This window comes from Conger conger, chromosome 11 (assembly GCF_963514075.1).
Source record: "Conger conger chromosome 11, fConCon1.1, whole genome shotgun sequence".
Lineage (NCBI taxonomy): Eukaryota > Metazoa > Chordata > Actinopteri > Anguilliformes > Congridae > Conger > Conger conger.
The window spans coordinates 20,546,765-20,560,139 of NC_083770.1; the positions used below are offsets into that span (position 1 = coordinate 20,546,765).

The following is a 13,375-nucleotide window of genomic DNA, read 5'->3' on the forward strand; positions in this document are numbered from 1 at the left end:
ATGGAAAATGTATCACTAGAGTCCATAACAACACATCTTGTTCTATGCGTGATTTGAGTCATCAGGTTAGTCTTGCATGCCTTTTCTGTATGTTTCTGTGCTCCTAATGCATATCCAGTCCAATATTAGAGTCAGATAAAGTTCTCATATTGAAGAACCTAAATTAGCTGTTTTCACACAGTAGTTAATGAACGTATTGGTCAACTCCTTTTAAAGCGCTCTCGTTGTTTGTTCCCGGTGCGTTAGCTGCAGTGCTAATTTGCAGGTTTTTGTCCGGATGTCAATTGGCCCCTGTCCCACTGTGCTAAGGGCTCCACAAACCCCTCTTCCCAAATACAGCTGTGCTCTCAAAGAGCCGCACAGCGTGACGTCTTAATTAAACATTCCTCTGCTTTGGGCTTCAGCCAGGCTGGTAGCTTTCAGGTACGGATTTCACTCTGAATTAGATTAAAGGGGAACTCTGGTCAAAAAATGGGAAATTTGATATGCTTCATGTTCTGGACCAGGTGCTTGCATTACCTGCAGAACTGAGTGTTCAGAACCAGGTCATGGAGTTGTCTATCGCCATCAGACACTGAGGCACTGATCAGTGTGCTTCCTGATGAATGTTTTCATTTGAGGGAATTGAGAAATTAGAATTCCCTGTCTGATGTAGGTGTCCTCCCCATCTCTACGGATTGGTCCTCTGATCACTTCAAACCCAAGGATCAAGAATTAAAACATCCTGTTTGCGTCCGTATGGGGTTCCTGGTTTCTGTTTGCATGACAACATTGGTTCTGGCCCTATTCCTATATCCACAGCAGTACAACAACATAACCAGAGGTTTTACAAGTACTGTGTCAATAAGAAACACATTTGGGTCACAAGCTCAGTGTGGTAGAAGTGTACTCGGTCTGAATGCCAGGTTGCAGGCATGGATAATGACACAGGACTCGGACCTTGTGTCAGTCCATTGGTCTTGCTCAGAGGAGTAGCAAACTGTTTATTACTCATGAAGTTGGCATTGGGGTTTCCCTTGAATTCTCACCAGCCTGTACACACTGATGTGTGTGACTGGACATGAGTTAGTCTTTTATCTGGCTTACATAGATGCTGACACATATTGTACAGTACATTTACTAATCGTTTACAACTAATTATCTGCGCTCATCAGTTTGTATAACAAGATATGTGCTGTAAAACCTTCACAAAAATACTTGGCAATGACCTCTGTTAGCTTGAGGCAATGGAAGCAGTGAAATTGCTGTGTGTTCCCATAGACAAGGGAACGGAGTACACCTGTGCTTCTCCCTCCAGCCCTGTATATCAGTGACCCTGGGTCACAGTACAACTACTGTCTGCTCCCTGGAGATCAGCTATTAGTGCAATATGATTCATGACGAGCCAAGAGCTCCCTTCTTTCAAGTCCCAACAATTGATGGCATTATGTGGCCGGACAACATGCTAATATTGTTACAGCCGTTTGACCCACCGACCCCTGGTTTTGCTCCACTGGAACGTGGCCTAATACAACATTCACTCCGGTCTGTTGTAGAAGGGTTGAGTATCTTTAACAGGGGTGGTGCAGTTAATGCATGCAATGTCATTCTTACGGTTCTAGCCTCATACAGTTGAATCATAAATTGCTAACTCAAGTTTCAGAAAACTCATGGAAACCCAACTACTATAGTGTTATGCTCACGCTTACTTTTTGGTATGATGCGTTTTAGAACTATTGGTATCAATGGCAAGCTTTATCCTTGAGATTTTTGACATGTATTTCAGCTGTCTAACAGCTATGACCTTGAAACGGAAGAGGTGATAAAAATATGAATAAGGTTTTTTATTTTTTCACATTTTGACTGGTTGTCCTGTGTTCCAGGGCCTCATGTGTGTCCTGTGAGACTGGCTCTGTCCTGCTCCCCCGGCCAAACTGGAGATCTGGGCCAGATCTGAACTCAGCAAGCGTTCCTCTCCTCTCCTCTCCTCTGCCGGCCAGGTCAGTGGCATCGTTTTCTCTGTCTCACTTTGTGTCTCTGTCCCTTCATTAATGGCATTTTCCTAATCCCACTCTCGCTCTCTCGCTCTCTCGCTCTCTCTCTCTCTCACGCGCTCAAACGCACTTCTGCAAACACTCCCATTCCCCCCTCCATTCCCCCATTCACACGCTCCCGCTTTCTCACTCGCGCTGTTTTAGCTTCTTCATTATCGACACCCAGTGGATTAGCCTTCTGCTTTTCAGATGTGACTCATGGAAACATAGGGTTGACATGGGAAGTGGCAGTTGCCGTGGGAACATAGGATTGACATGGGACGTGGCAGTTGCCTGACGACCCTTTTCACCGGGAGCTTAAGTTTAAGCCCAAGCTTAAGTTCTGTCTCATTGTGTTTGAGTCCCGCAGGTCAGCACACAGAGCATGGATGGGCTTTCCACTTGAGAAGTAAACGGAGATATGCAAGGCTGTTTTTCTGTTTCCACTCGAGTCTCTCCGGTGGTTTTTGTTTATAGGTTTCAGTTTTTTGCAAATCATGTACCAAGAAAGATGCAAGTAATTGAGTTTCTTCTTCTCAGTCGCCAGTAAAGTACTAGAAATGAAATTGAATGCCACAATAGTCATGTTTGAGGAGAGTAATCTTTTCCCCCTCTTATTTTATGCTCATTTCTTGCATTATGATTGGCTCTTTCTGGTTCTGAATACACAAACAGAAATATAGATAACCATTTATAAAGGTTCAGTGGATTTATATCGCCATTATTCTGTGCTTTCTATTGTTTTTGAAATTGCATTAAAATATATATATTGTTTTTTTTTTTTTTTTTTTTAAAGATTCAGAAATTCTTTATTATATGCAAATTATATATACACTCACTGAGCACTTTATTAGGAACATCTGTACACCTACTTATTCATGTGCAATGCTTAAAATCATACAGCTTCAGTTAATGTTCACATCAACCATCTGCGGACGGAAACACCTTGTTGATTAGAACGGTCAACAGAGAATGGGCAGACTGGTTCGAGCTGACAGAGGCTATGGTAACTCCGATAACTGCTCTGTATAATTGTGGTGAGCAGAAAAGTATCTCAGAATGCACAACACGTCGAACCTTGAGGCGGATGGGCTACTACAGCAGAAGACCGCGTTGGGTTCCACTTCTGTCAGCCAAGAACAGAAAGCTGAGGCTGCAGTGGGTAAAGGTCACCAAAACTGGACAGTTGAAGACTGGAAAAGCATAGCCTGGTCTGATGAATCATGAGACGTGCTCAGGCAGATGCTCTGGATAAGAGTGTCTGTCAAATGCCATTTATGCATACAGGTGGTAGGGCCAGAATTTGCAAATACCAATCAATCATCGCTTGAATGTCACAGCCTATTTGAGTATTGCATCCCTTCATGGCCACAATGTACCCATCTTCTAATGGCTACTTCCAGCATGATAATGCACCATGTCACAAAGCAAAGGTCATCTCAAACTGTTTTCATGAACTTGACAATGAATTCAATGTTCTTCAGTGGCCTTCCCGTTCACCGGATCTGAATCCAGTAGAATACCATGAATGTGCAGCTGACAAATATTTTTTGGAAATTGCGTGATGCAATCAGGTCAACATGAAACAGAGTCTCAAAGGAATGTTTTCAACATCTTGTGGAATCCATGACAGAATTGAGGCTGTTTTCAGAGCAAAGGGAGGCCCTACCCAGAAGTAGTACTCTGAGTAGACTCTAATAGTACTCTGAGTGCGCATTACGTTATGTTTGTAAAATGTAATGAAAAAGTGTAGCACTTGTGTTTTTCTGATTTCTTGTGAAGTGACAAAAGCCATGGACTGATGGATTAACTGAATGGAAGTTTAGATGTTTAGGATGGCTGGTTTAAATGAGTGTAGCCTCTTCTCAAACCCAGGGCCCAGTGCCTTCACCTCTCTCTTACAGTGTCTGGGTGGACCTTACAGAGACTAAATGCAGGCAAATGGTTTGAGCTTTTTATCAATATATAGGTGTGTATTTTAAGATAATACACACCTGAAAACAAAAACAAGCAGAAGAAGCCATAAGGCAATGGGCTATTTCTGCTGCAGCACTCGGATGTTGGTGGTAATTTGCTGCAGGCAATTTGTTTATGAAAGAAGTCATTCTTTCGCCCACCTGTGTGTGCAGAAGAGGTAGCGATGTGGTGGCTTAAGTGGCCAAGCTCTGTTTTAATGACTTCCTTTCTCTGCTCAAGTTTATGCGCACAGACAGAGGCCCTTTGTGACCGTGCCGGGTTTGTGAATGGGGCTTCCGGATGCTTCCGACACATTGTCAACCACAAGACCATCTCATCCCGGGCCTTTCAGCGCAACCGTGACCCAAATTCTGAATCAAATTGGACTTCACAAAAAGCTGCTGTCCATATCTGAAGCTTGAATAAAGTCAGAACTGACACCATATTTTGACGAGTAAGACCAATGACACTGATTGTGAGAGTGGAGGAAAGGGAGATTTAGTTTAGGGACAAAACTGGACAGGCTCCAAATCTACCAGTTTCATCTTTTCTGTGTCCTGAATAAACAGACCAGATAATTTTTCTGGCTACACAGCCAGGTAATCAAAGCAAATCCAAAGCACATTTGTCCACCGGGTGACTTTATTCAGTCGTTGGGGTGGAAAGCACTGTACCAGATGTGCTAAGCGGGTATTGTTATGGGGTCTATTGGCGCCTGGGTCCATGTGAGCCTGCAGCAATCGCTGCTATCCTGTGCTGCGGTGCCGTGCCCAGCCCTTTCCTGTGTTTTCCAACCAGAAGCAAATAACATTTCTCCTGTGTTATTCTATTTAGTTTTTTTTCCTGTTTAAATTGTGTCATCGCGGGAGTGATATGATGTGACTGAGTGCAGTTGAGAGGTTGTCAGGGAGGACAACAGGCCACTCTCCCTGGGGGGGGGCTGTGGACAAAAGCCTGGCGGAAGGGGTTCGATGCCCCCCCAGGGGCACACAGGCTCAGGGGCTTCCCTATCCACTGTGTCCATCCCAGATGGATCCCATACAGCCATCCTGGGAGAACTGGAACAAATCATTTTAGGGACACCCAAATGGGATTAGCTCTCTCGGTTTCTCTCACGGCTGAGGGAATCTATGGGGAAAGCTTGGGCTATGTCTCTGTTTTTAAACATTAACATTATGTTTTTAGAGGACAGGTACTCAATTCTGATTGGTGATGTAAAAATGTGCACTTAAATTGAGTTCTGATTTGAACTCATCTTTGAGTTCAGGTTTTATTTATTTTTAATGGTTCTGTGTGACACACTGGCACACTGTGGTGTGTTTGGAATGGGGGACTGAACCTGAAGTGGTTTGACAAGAGTGACCAGGGCTGTTCAGTCGTGACCAAAGTGTTTTTGTGCCACTGCCATTCACACACAATGCACTGCTTGGGCAGAGACTTCACGAGGGTTTTACTGTGCTTTCAAGGGTTTTTTATTCTGTTGTTTCTGCTTACTTGAAAATATAGTATGTCACTTGAGTGCCAATTTCATGTGCTGAGAAATGCATTAAATAGAACAAAACATCACTTTTTTATGAACCAGATTCATGAGGAAAAATGAGGAAAAATGTAATTTAAAGTAACTTGGTTTATTTTATCCCAGCACAGAGTTGTGGTTTAATCATCCTTACACTGTTCTATTGTCTGTATTAATGATGTTGACAGTGTTTCCGGATGTCATGATGGATGGAATTAAAGCTACTTAATCATCCATTACAATGGTGCCCTGCCATAAGGACGCAGGCCCCAATATCCTCTTTTTTAAAAACAGAAGCCGGGTGCTTTCAGCGCGGCTAACGAACAAGACGGAGAGGTGGCAGAACGCGGTCGGTGTTCCAGCCGGTCGGGACATCTGGTCCGGCCTCCAGATGGAGGTGGATAAATAGCGGTTCAGGGCTGGAATATGAAATGGGAGAAAGACAATGGGTCAGCTTTTCCAAGATGCGCTGAACGATCCCGGAGGAGCCGGGATAAGAGCAGCATAATCCCGCTGTCAGAGGAGCAGCACGTTAATGTCAGCTCGTGTTTACCTTATGCGCTTACCGTGCAGAGTGCTCTGTCGGCACAGAAAAAGCCTGCTGGGTTGTTTGCCCGATGCCTCAGGCTACTTTTGTGTCGATGTTGGACAGGCGGGCGTGTCTTAAGGGACAAAATGGTCGTAGCGATTGGTCTCAGAGGCCATCTCCGCGGCCACCTCACGCTCCGCCCTCAGAAACCACGGCGTGTCGCGCTCTGAGAGGCGTGGCGGTTATGTAACCCCTCCCCCGGCCCTGGGGCGTGGCGTCTCCCTGCGTTTCGGTGACCTTTCCCCCTGCGCTGAGCCGCACGTCGGCTCCGAGCGTCTCTCCTGCGCGGCTGCCCTCCTGCCTGTTTGGGGTAATTGGCGGGGCCCCGGGGGCCAGCGCGGTGTGCCAGGCGCAGGAGGATGCCCATTCCGCGCATTTCTCCGGGGTAATTGGGGAAGAATGGGACCCGCTCATTAACACCCCCGTCGGTTCGGGGGCACCAGCCGCTTGGCAGGGAGGTTTTTAACGAAGACCGACAAGGTGTGTGAGCTCGGCCCGGAACATTCCTCCGATTGTGTGTATGCCGGGGTTGGATTGACGTCATGCATGTTGGGCCCGTTTATGGGGGGGTGGGGAGCTTTCAGAAAACAGCAGCCTTGTCTGTTTTTTAACACTAATTTAGTTGAATACTTCTGTCCAGATTCAAATTTCACACATCATATGTTAACTGTACTGTAGCATTTTTCACACACTTATTTTTGGAGGAATTAGATTGGGGGATTGTTAGGGTGTTGACGTTGTGGTGACACGTCGTCATACAGGCCCAGTGGGTGCACCCTGCACCCGTGACTCACGCTGAGGTTGTGTTGGCAGATCCCACGCTTGGTCCCTTTTGTTCTCCGATGTGTCCGAGGTATGTATTGTGTTCTGCCTGGCTCAATTAACATCGGACATCTCTTGGGAATTATGTCATCGCGCATTTTGATTGTTTTGGTGGGCACGTTTCCTGTTTTTGGAGATGCATGTGTGGGATAAAAATTTCACGGAAAGGTCAGAATTTCAGAAGTTTTATAGTTTGGGACGTGATTGAAAAGGAATTTGGCAGCTCCAAGCGGCTTAAAAAGAATTGTCTGCAGTATGTGAGATAGACGTTTTCCTCTGTACAGAGAAACAACTGTGTCTTAAATGTTTCAGTCTTGTACTGAGACTCAAAATATTTTTTTTGTCTTCTCTTAAATAGAAAATATTAGATTGCTTGTTCAGCTTGGTTGCTTGACCAGTAAAATTATCTTACCCCATTGACAAATTTTGAAATGAGTAAAACAGTCTCTCCTCATTGGCAATATTTTTGTCTTTTTTTAGTAATAGCAAATGAAAAAAAAAAAAAAAGTTATATGATTAGTGTCTATATAAGACAAAAAAATTGGTTGAGATCGATGTATTTTTTGGAGTGTACAGGATACTTTTTTATCTGTTGTTTCCCCATATCTAGTTTTGTTTGATAGCGGGAATATTCCGCTGGCAGGAACGTGCACCCTAGCGCTCCCTCCCCTTTGGGAGTGTGTTCCCCAGAGGCTGAGGGGGGGGTGAGGGTGAGGGGGGTAACATTGGGCCCCCGCCTGCCCGGCTACGCTCAAGTGCAGAACAAACACACGGCTCCAGCCGGCTAAGGGCCGAGAGCGGTGAGACCGAGAGCAGATAACAAAGACATGCAGACAGCACGGCTCGCTCAGTGCTAGCAGCTGCACTGCGTCTCTGAACAGGGTCGGGTCAAAGCACTCTGGGGGGGGGGGCAAAGCTCTGTGTCTCAGAAGAAGAGCAGGGAGTCTGCATCTCTGAACAGAAGAGTCAAAGGGGTGCAACTCACCTGTCGTCGGCTCGGCTCCTCTTTTTAGTAACCTCTAGAGGGCAGTGTTGTCAGACATAAAAGTTTAGAGTGCGTTTGCTGGGTGTTTCAAAAAAAAAGAAGAAGAGGCAAATGCACTTTAAACACCCTTTAAAGGGTGCTGTGACAATAGGAAAAAAATAAATAATAGCGTGGAATTGAACAACCTTCAACAATATTACTGTGTGTTTAACTGGAAGCAGATGGAGGTTGCTTTGAAATGGAGATTCTGCAGTGATATCTCTGGGATGGTGAGCTTTTAAAGCCATTGAAAATGAGGAAACTGGCTTGGCAAGATTTTTTTTAAAGATGTTTGTTGGACTGACAGTGATTGAGCAGAGACCTAATTTCCACCATGCCTCATGATGGTGAATATTTGACCTTGTATTGGCTGGTTGCTTTTACCGGCACTTAAGTGGGAAACCTGCTATATCTACAGCTACATTGTGAAACCACAGTTACATGCTGGCCTTCACAAATATGAAAGCAGGTAATAATTCAGAAATGTAGGCCTATATTCATGTCCCACTTTAACTTATGTCTTCACATTTCAGTAGGCCTTTGGGAATTGAAACTAAATTTCCCCGAAGTGGAAACGCCGAAAGTAATTAAAGCAACATGTTCTTCAAAGCAATAGTTTTTTTTCTTCTTTCTTTTGTGGTTGTTTGCTGAGCTACTATTTGTTTCTCGAGTGCTTCAGAGATGTGGGTATGTAAAAATAGCCACTATCATCATGGCCGAGCGTGGTTTCCTGGGAGTAATTGAAGGCTTGTGTTCCTGCAGCTGGGCTTGTGGGCTGTGCTAACGGCTAACGGCGTTCTCTCTCTCTTTCTCTCCAAACCCCGCCTTCCTGTGGATCAAACGCTCGGTCAGTCACGGCTCCGGTTGCGGTTGAACAGATAAAACGCATTCCTAAAAAAGAGACATCTGAGCCAGATTAGCATTCCAGAACCTGGCTCGGGAAATGTTTGCCTGCATTCCTGGTCAGCAGAAGACACCTTTTCCACCGGGCTGTCTTGTTAGCCGCACAAAGGAGTTGCCTACCTTTGTGTAGCATTTAGAAGTATTGCTGCGTTTGTCTTGCACTTTCATTTAAACAGCTCACGAACACGCTGTTAGTTTCCATTAAAAATTATTGAGGACTTGTTGAGTGACCACAATGAATATAAAAACAATATCTCTACACACTTCTTATATTTGGCAGAACTATGAACATACTCTTATCATGACTTGATGTTTTTATAAACATTGTGATAAGTAAGCTTAACCCGAATACAGCCGCTGTCCAAGGTAATACAGCAACGCCTCACCTAAATATAGGATTTCAAGCTCCTTAATTTTTCCACTCTGCACTATTTTTGTCCAACCAAGACACAAAGACGATCTTTTGATTTATGTATTTTTTGATTGAATTGATATACCTGACTTAATAAATCTCTCTCCGGATGTAGTCTTACATTGCTGATTTAAGGGCAGGTGCCAAAACGTATAATAAGGTCATGTTTTTATCTCGCTGTGAAACAACTCGTCAGATTGGGCCATAAAGCCTCTAGTGGGATTTATGATGGGGGCGGGACCATTCCCTGGTCTGCTCTGTGTGAGCACTGAAACGGGTCTCATTCGGTAAAGGACGCTCTCAACCGTGCGGTAAACACAATGTGACGGAACCGGGCTTTAAAAATTCAGGAGGACAAGCACCGGGTGACTGTTTTGTTTTTGTTTTGTTTTTTTTGTTACATAGCTGCCACGTTCTCTCGTGTCCTTATCCGTCTCTCTTCCAGGCCCTTACGCAGGCTGCGCAGATAAAACCTTGTTTTAGTGTTCATGATCACAGTCGACCCTTTCCAGATGAAGGCAGAAGCTGCCAGTTTGGAGCAGGGCTGCCCAACCGTTCCCCTGGGGATCCACTGTCTTGTAGGTTTTCACTCCAACCCTAATGAAGCACACCTCATTTAACCGCTAAAGCAGGGCTGCCCAACCCTGCTCCGGGAGATCTATAGTCCTGTAGGTTTTCACTCCAAACCTTAATGAAGCGCACCTCATTCAACAGCTAGAGCAGGGCTGCCCAACCGTTCCCCTGGGGATCCACTGTCTTGTAGGTTTTCACTCCAAACCCTAATGAAGCACACCTCATTTAACCGCTAAAGCAGGGCTGCCCAGCCCTGCTCCGGGAGATCTATAGTCCTGAAGGTTTTCACTCCAACCCTGACAAAGTGCTAATTCATAGAAGTAGGTGTGCCAAATTAGGGTTCTCCAGGAACAGGGTGTGGCAGCCCTGCTTTAGAGTAATGAGGTGGCAGTTGGGAATACTCCTGACACGTTTTCTGTTCTGTTTAATGGAGGGGCAGGGGGTGTCAATGCAACATTGTGTGTAGTTAATTTATTCTTTAGTGCCGTTTCCTGCCACATTGGCATCTACAATAGTTTATTTGTCCCTTATAACGACATGAAGTACATTCAGCTGGTAAAATTTTAACCGTTAAAACAGGACCGAAAACACAACGGTGTCACTATTTGTCAGGAAAAACAACACGTAGCAGGATATGCACTTCTGAAGGCACGCTGTTCTGAGACCTGTTCTTCTCATACACATCCGGTATGGGACCTCTAAAGAGGTTCTCTAAAGACTGATCATATTTGTTCAACAACTGCTCGGGTAGGGTTGCCGGAGTCAGGGCTTCTGTTCAAATGTAGCGGCTTGAAAAAATATCAGTGGGGCTTTTCATTCATGTTATTAAAGTGAGTTAATGGAGGATTTTAAAAGGAGGTAATGCTGTAAAGATTTGTATGGGAGTCGGTTGACAATGGGGTTTTTTTTGATGAATATTGAGGTGGTGAATATGGCTGGCAACACTGCACCGGGGCCCTAGATGGGGCTGTTGGGATGCCGCAGCTGGATTCTGGAGTTTACTCTCAGCTTTCTTTAACTGAAATCCATTTACATGAATACATGTGGCCACGGCTTCACACTGAACTAACGACAAGGGAAGAAGGTTACCATCAGAATAATGGCCCCGAGGACCCAATGCCGCTTTGCATTCAGACCGCTATAACTGCAGTCCTATGAAGTCCTATGTAGCTCAAAAGAAGAGTTATCTGCTTTTTGGGAACAAAGTCCCGCCCTGGGACAGCCGGAGTTCAGGGTTCAGGGGCCGCTGTACTGCGGATCTGAACTATCTGTCCATCCGCTTTATAGGCTCTTGGGTTCAGCCAGTCTCCTGCCGTTTGGCATTCTCAGGTCCTGTAGTCTCGAGGCACTGTGTTTCCTGTTATATACTGCAGTGTGGGTTCTTTCTGTGCGTGTGTAGGGTGTGGAGTGCGAGACAGGATTGTGAAGCTGAGAGGAGCAGTTTACCAATATTAGCATAAACATTAGCATTAACATAATTTTATCTGATTCATTTGTACTGCACTGGCATGAATTAATATGAATGATATTAAATTTGTCTGTGAAAGAGGCATAGAAACGATTTACTTTCACCCACAAGAAGTCAACACCACGCTTCTGCATTGGCCAGATGGTGTCTGGTTAAGATGGGAGGAGGTCCTGATTTAGGGTTTTGTCTTGTCAAATATCTATCTCGAGAAATGTTATTTTTCCTCCTGTTCCTTTAATTAGATGCGGTTTCCCAGACGTTTGGAAACATTAGACCCCTTTATTATTTTATTTTACGGATGATTGCACGGCTTTGAAGCGGGATTTGCAGCGCGGTCCCTGTGGGATTTTCCCGGAGATGAAAGGGAAATGGGCCTTTCCGCGGAACGCCGATGGAGGTTTGGATGGAGGGAGCACCTGGCCGGCCAGTGAAGGTTAGCGCAGCGCTGCAGGTGTGTCACGGGCGTGTGATCGACCGCAGCGCTCGAGAACCGCCATGCACTCAGACCGCCGAGCGCTCTCACCCTCCTCCATCTTCACCCACCCGCCCTCTGTAAACACAAAAACAAACCACTGGATCCCTGCCAATGGAGACTTACAGCATTGTCTTTATTGGGGAAACTTCCTGTTATTTAAACAAACAGGGGCCTTTTTTAGGCAAAGTGCCCAGTCAGGAGAATAAGCCCAATTTCACAGTGGGCATAGTAGTCCATTTTGTTGTTTTTCACAGTTTTTAAATGCGTTTGTTGCCCTGAATAGGCTGTAGGCTCTGTGTGCTGACTTTCAATAGCAAGGGCATTTTATACCCTTGTTTCACCTTAGTCCTTGAATTCAACAACGGTTACATATCCACACAAAGGACAGGCAAGGTAAAGCACAAGTTGTTTGTTATTCCATGGACCTGGACAGATTTATATAGTTGATAATATTAGCTGATTAGTTGAATAGTTGATAATGCCTGGCGGTATATTTGGTGGTGTGGATTATAGTTTTGGACCATATCCAGCACTCCCAGGATGCTCTGAATCCTGTTTATCCCATCAACCTGTCAACAGGTGGGTGTGTCCTGGCCTCATGTGACCTAAACTCTGCAACACGATTGAGCCTTTTTTTACCAGTAGCAGACTGGTAAAAAGTAGCAGAGCTGTAGGTTGCCCTGGGCGATGATTCGGAGTCAGATGACTGACTGCACATGTCACTGCCTTTGGCCCTTTGTGCCCCAGGATTGTTTTTCCGTCAGTTGGTGCTCCTGTAGAGAGTTTGTGCTTTCTTTTAAAGGAGCAGTGTCTGGTTGACGTGGCTCAGCTTAATTTCAGGCCGTTTGGCTGCCAAGAGTAAGGGGCCTGCCAGCCAGGTGCAGGAAAGCAGACTGGTCAACATTTACCTCCACTTTGGCACTTGTACGGCCCAGCTGAACCAGCTGTTCTGTCCACACTGTACTAGGCAATGGGGACTCAGGGGTGGTATTATCCCGAGGGGCGTGCATGAGCCATTATGTGCACGCCCGAGGGGTGTGCACGTGCCACCATGTGCATTTGAGGGGTGTGCACGTGCCCGCTGGGCTGCCATTTGGATGACCCTGGTCTCTGCACAGGGGCGGGAGGGTGGAGGGGGGCTCATTTAGGGCTCGGGGTGGGGGTGATTGGGTACCACCGCCCCCCTACATGGCCATCAGCTTTCCACTCGCTGTCCTGGGAGGGCACCGGGCACCGGAATACCCTAAATCTCCCACAATCCCCTGTAGCCCTCCGTCCACAGCTCTCCTGTTAATGTCCACCCCTCTGAAGGAGCACATTGCGTTCACCGGGGACAGGCCTGCTGAAAGATTTATTTATTTATTTTAAAGTTTGTTTTTCCTCTCTCAGTCAGGGACGTCGGGTTTGAGTGTGAGAGGGCTGGGGGCTGGGAGCGGGTTGATTTTGGGAACTTGCCCCGCGGTTTTCAGCGCGGTGTAAAAGAACACATCCTCGTAAGAGGGCGCGGATCATTTGGCTGTCGTTTGAGGAAGGCGGCTGATCTCAGCGCCTGACCCACCCTGCAGAGGGGAGGTGACAGTAGGGCGGGACTTTGGGCTCGGTTGGCTGCATTTGCCCCAGGTGCC

The 13,375-nt window shown here is 46.0% G+C and overlaps 1 protein-coding gene across 4 annotated transcripts in view; it reads left to right on the top strand.

Moving 5' to 3' along the window:
* The window catches only part of kank1a (KN motif and ankyrin repeat domains 1a), a 58,732-nt gene that overhangs the window by 14,139 nt on the left and 31,218 nt on the right, over window positions 1-13,375 (top strand). For 3 of the 4 annotated variants that reach the window (XM_061259595.1, XM_061259594.1, XM_061259593.1), the window contains one exon: window positions 1,863-1,979. The exons of the other annotated variant lie outside the window; for it this stretch is intronic. The gene's annotated coding sequence lies outside the window, so the exon portion shown is untranslated. The remainder of the gene's footprint in view (window positions 1-1,862; window positions 1,980-13,375) is intronic. 4 annotated transcript variants of the gene reach the window in all.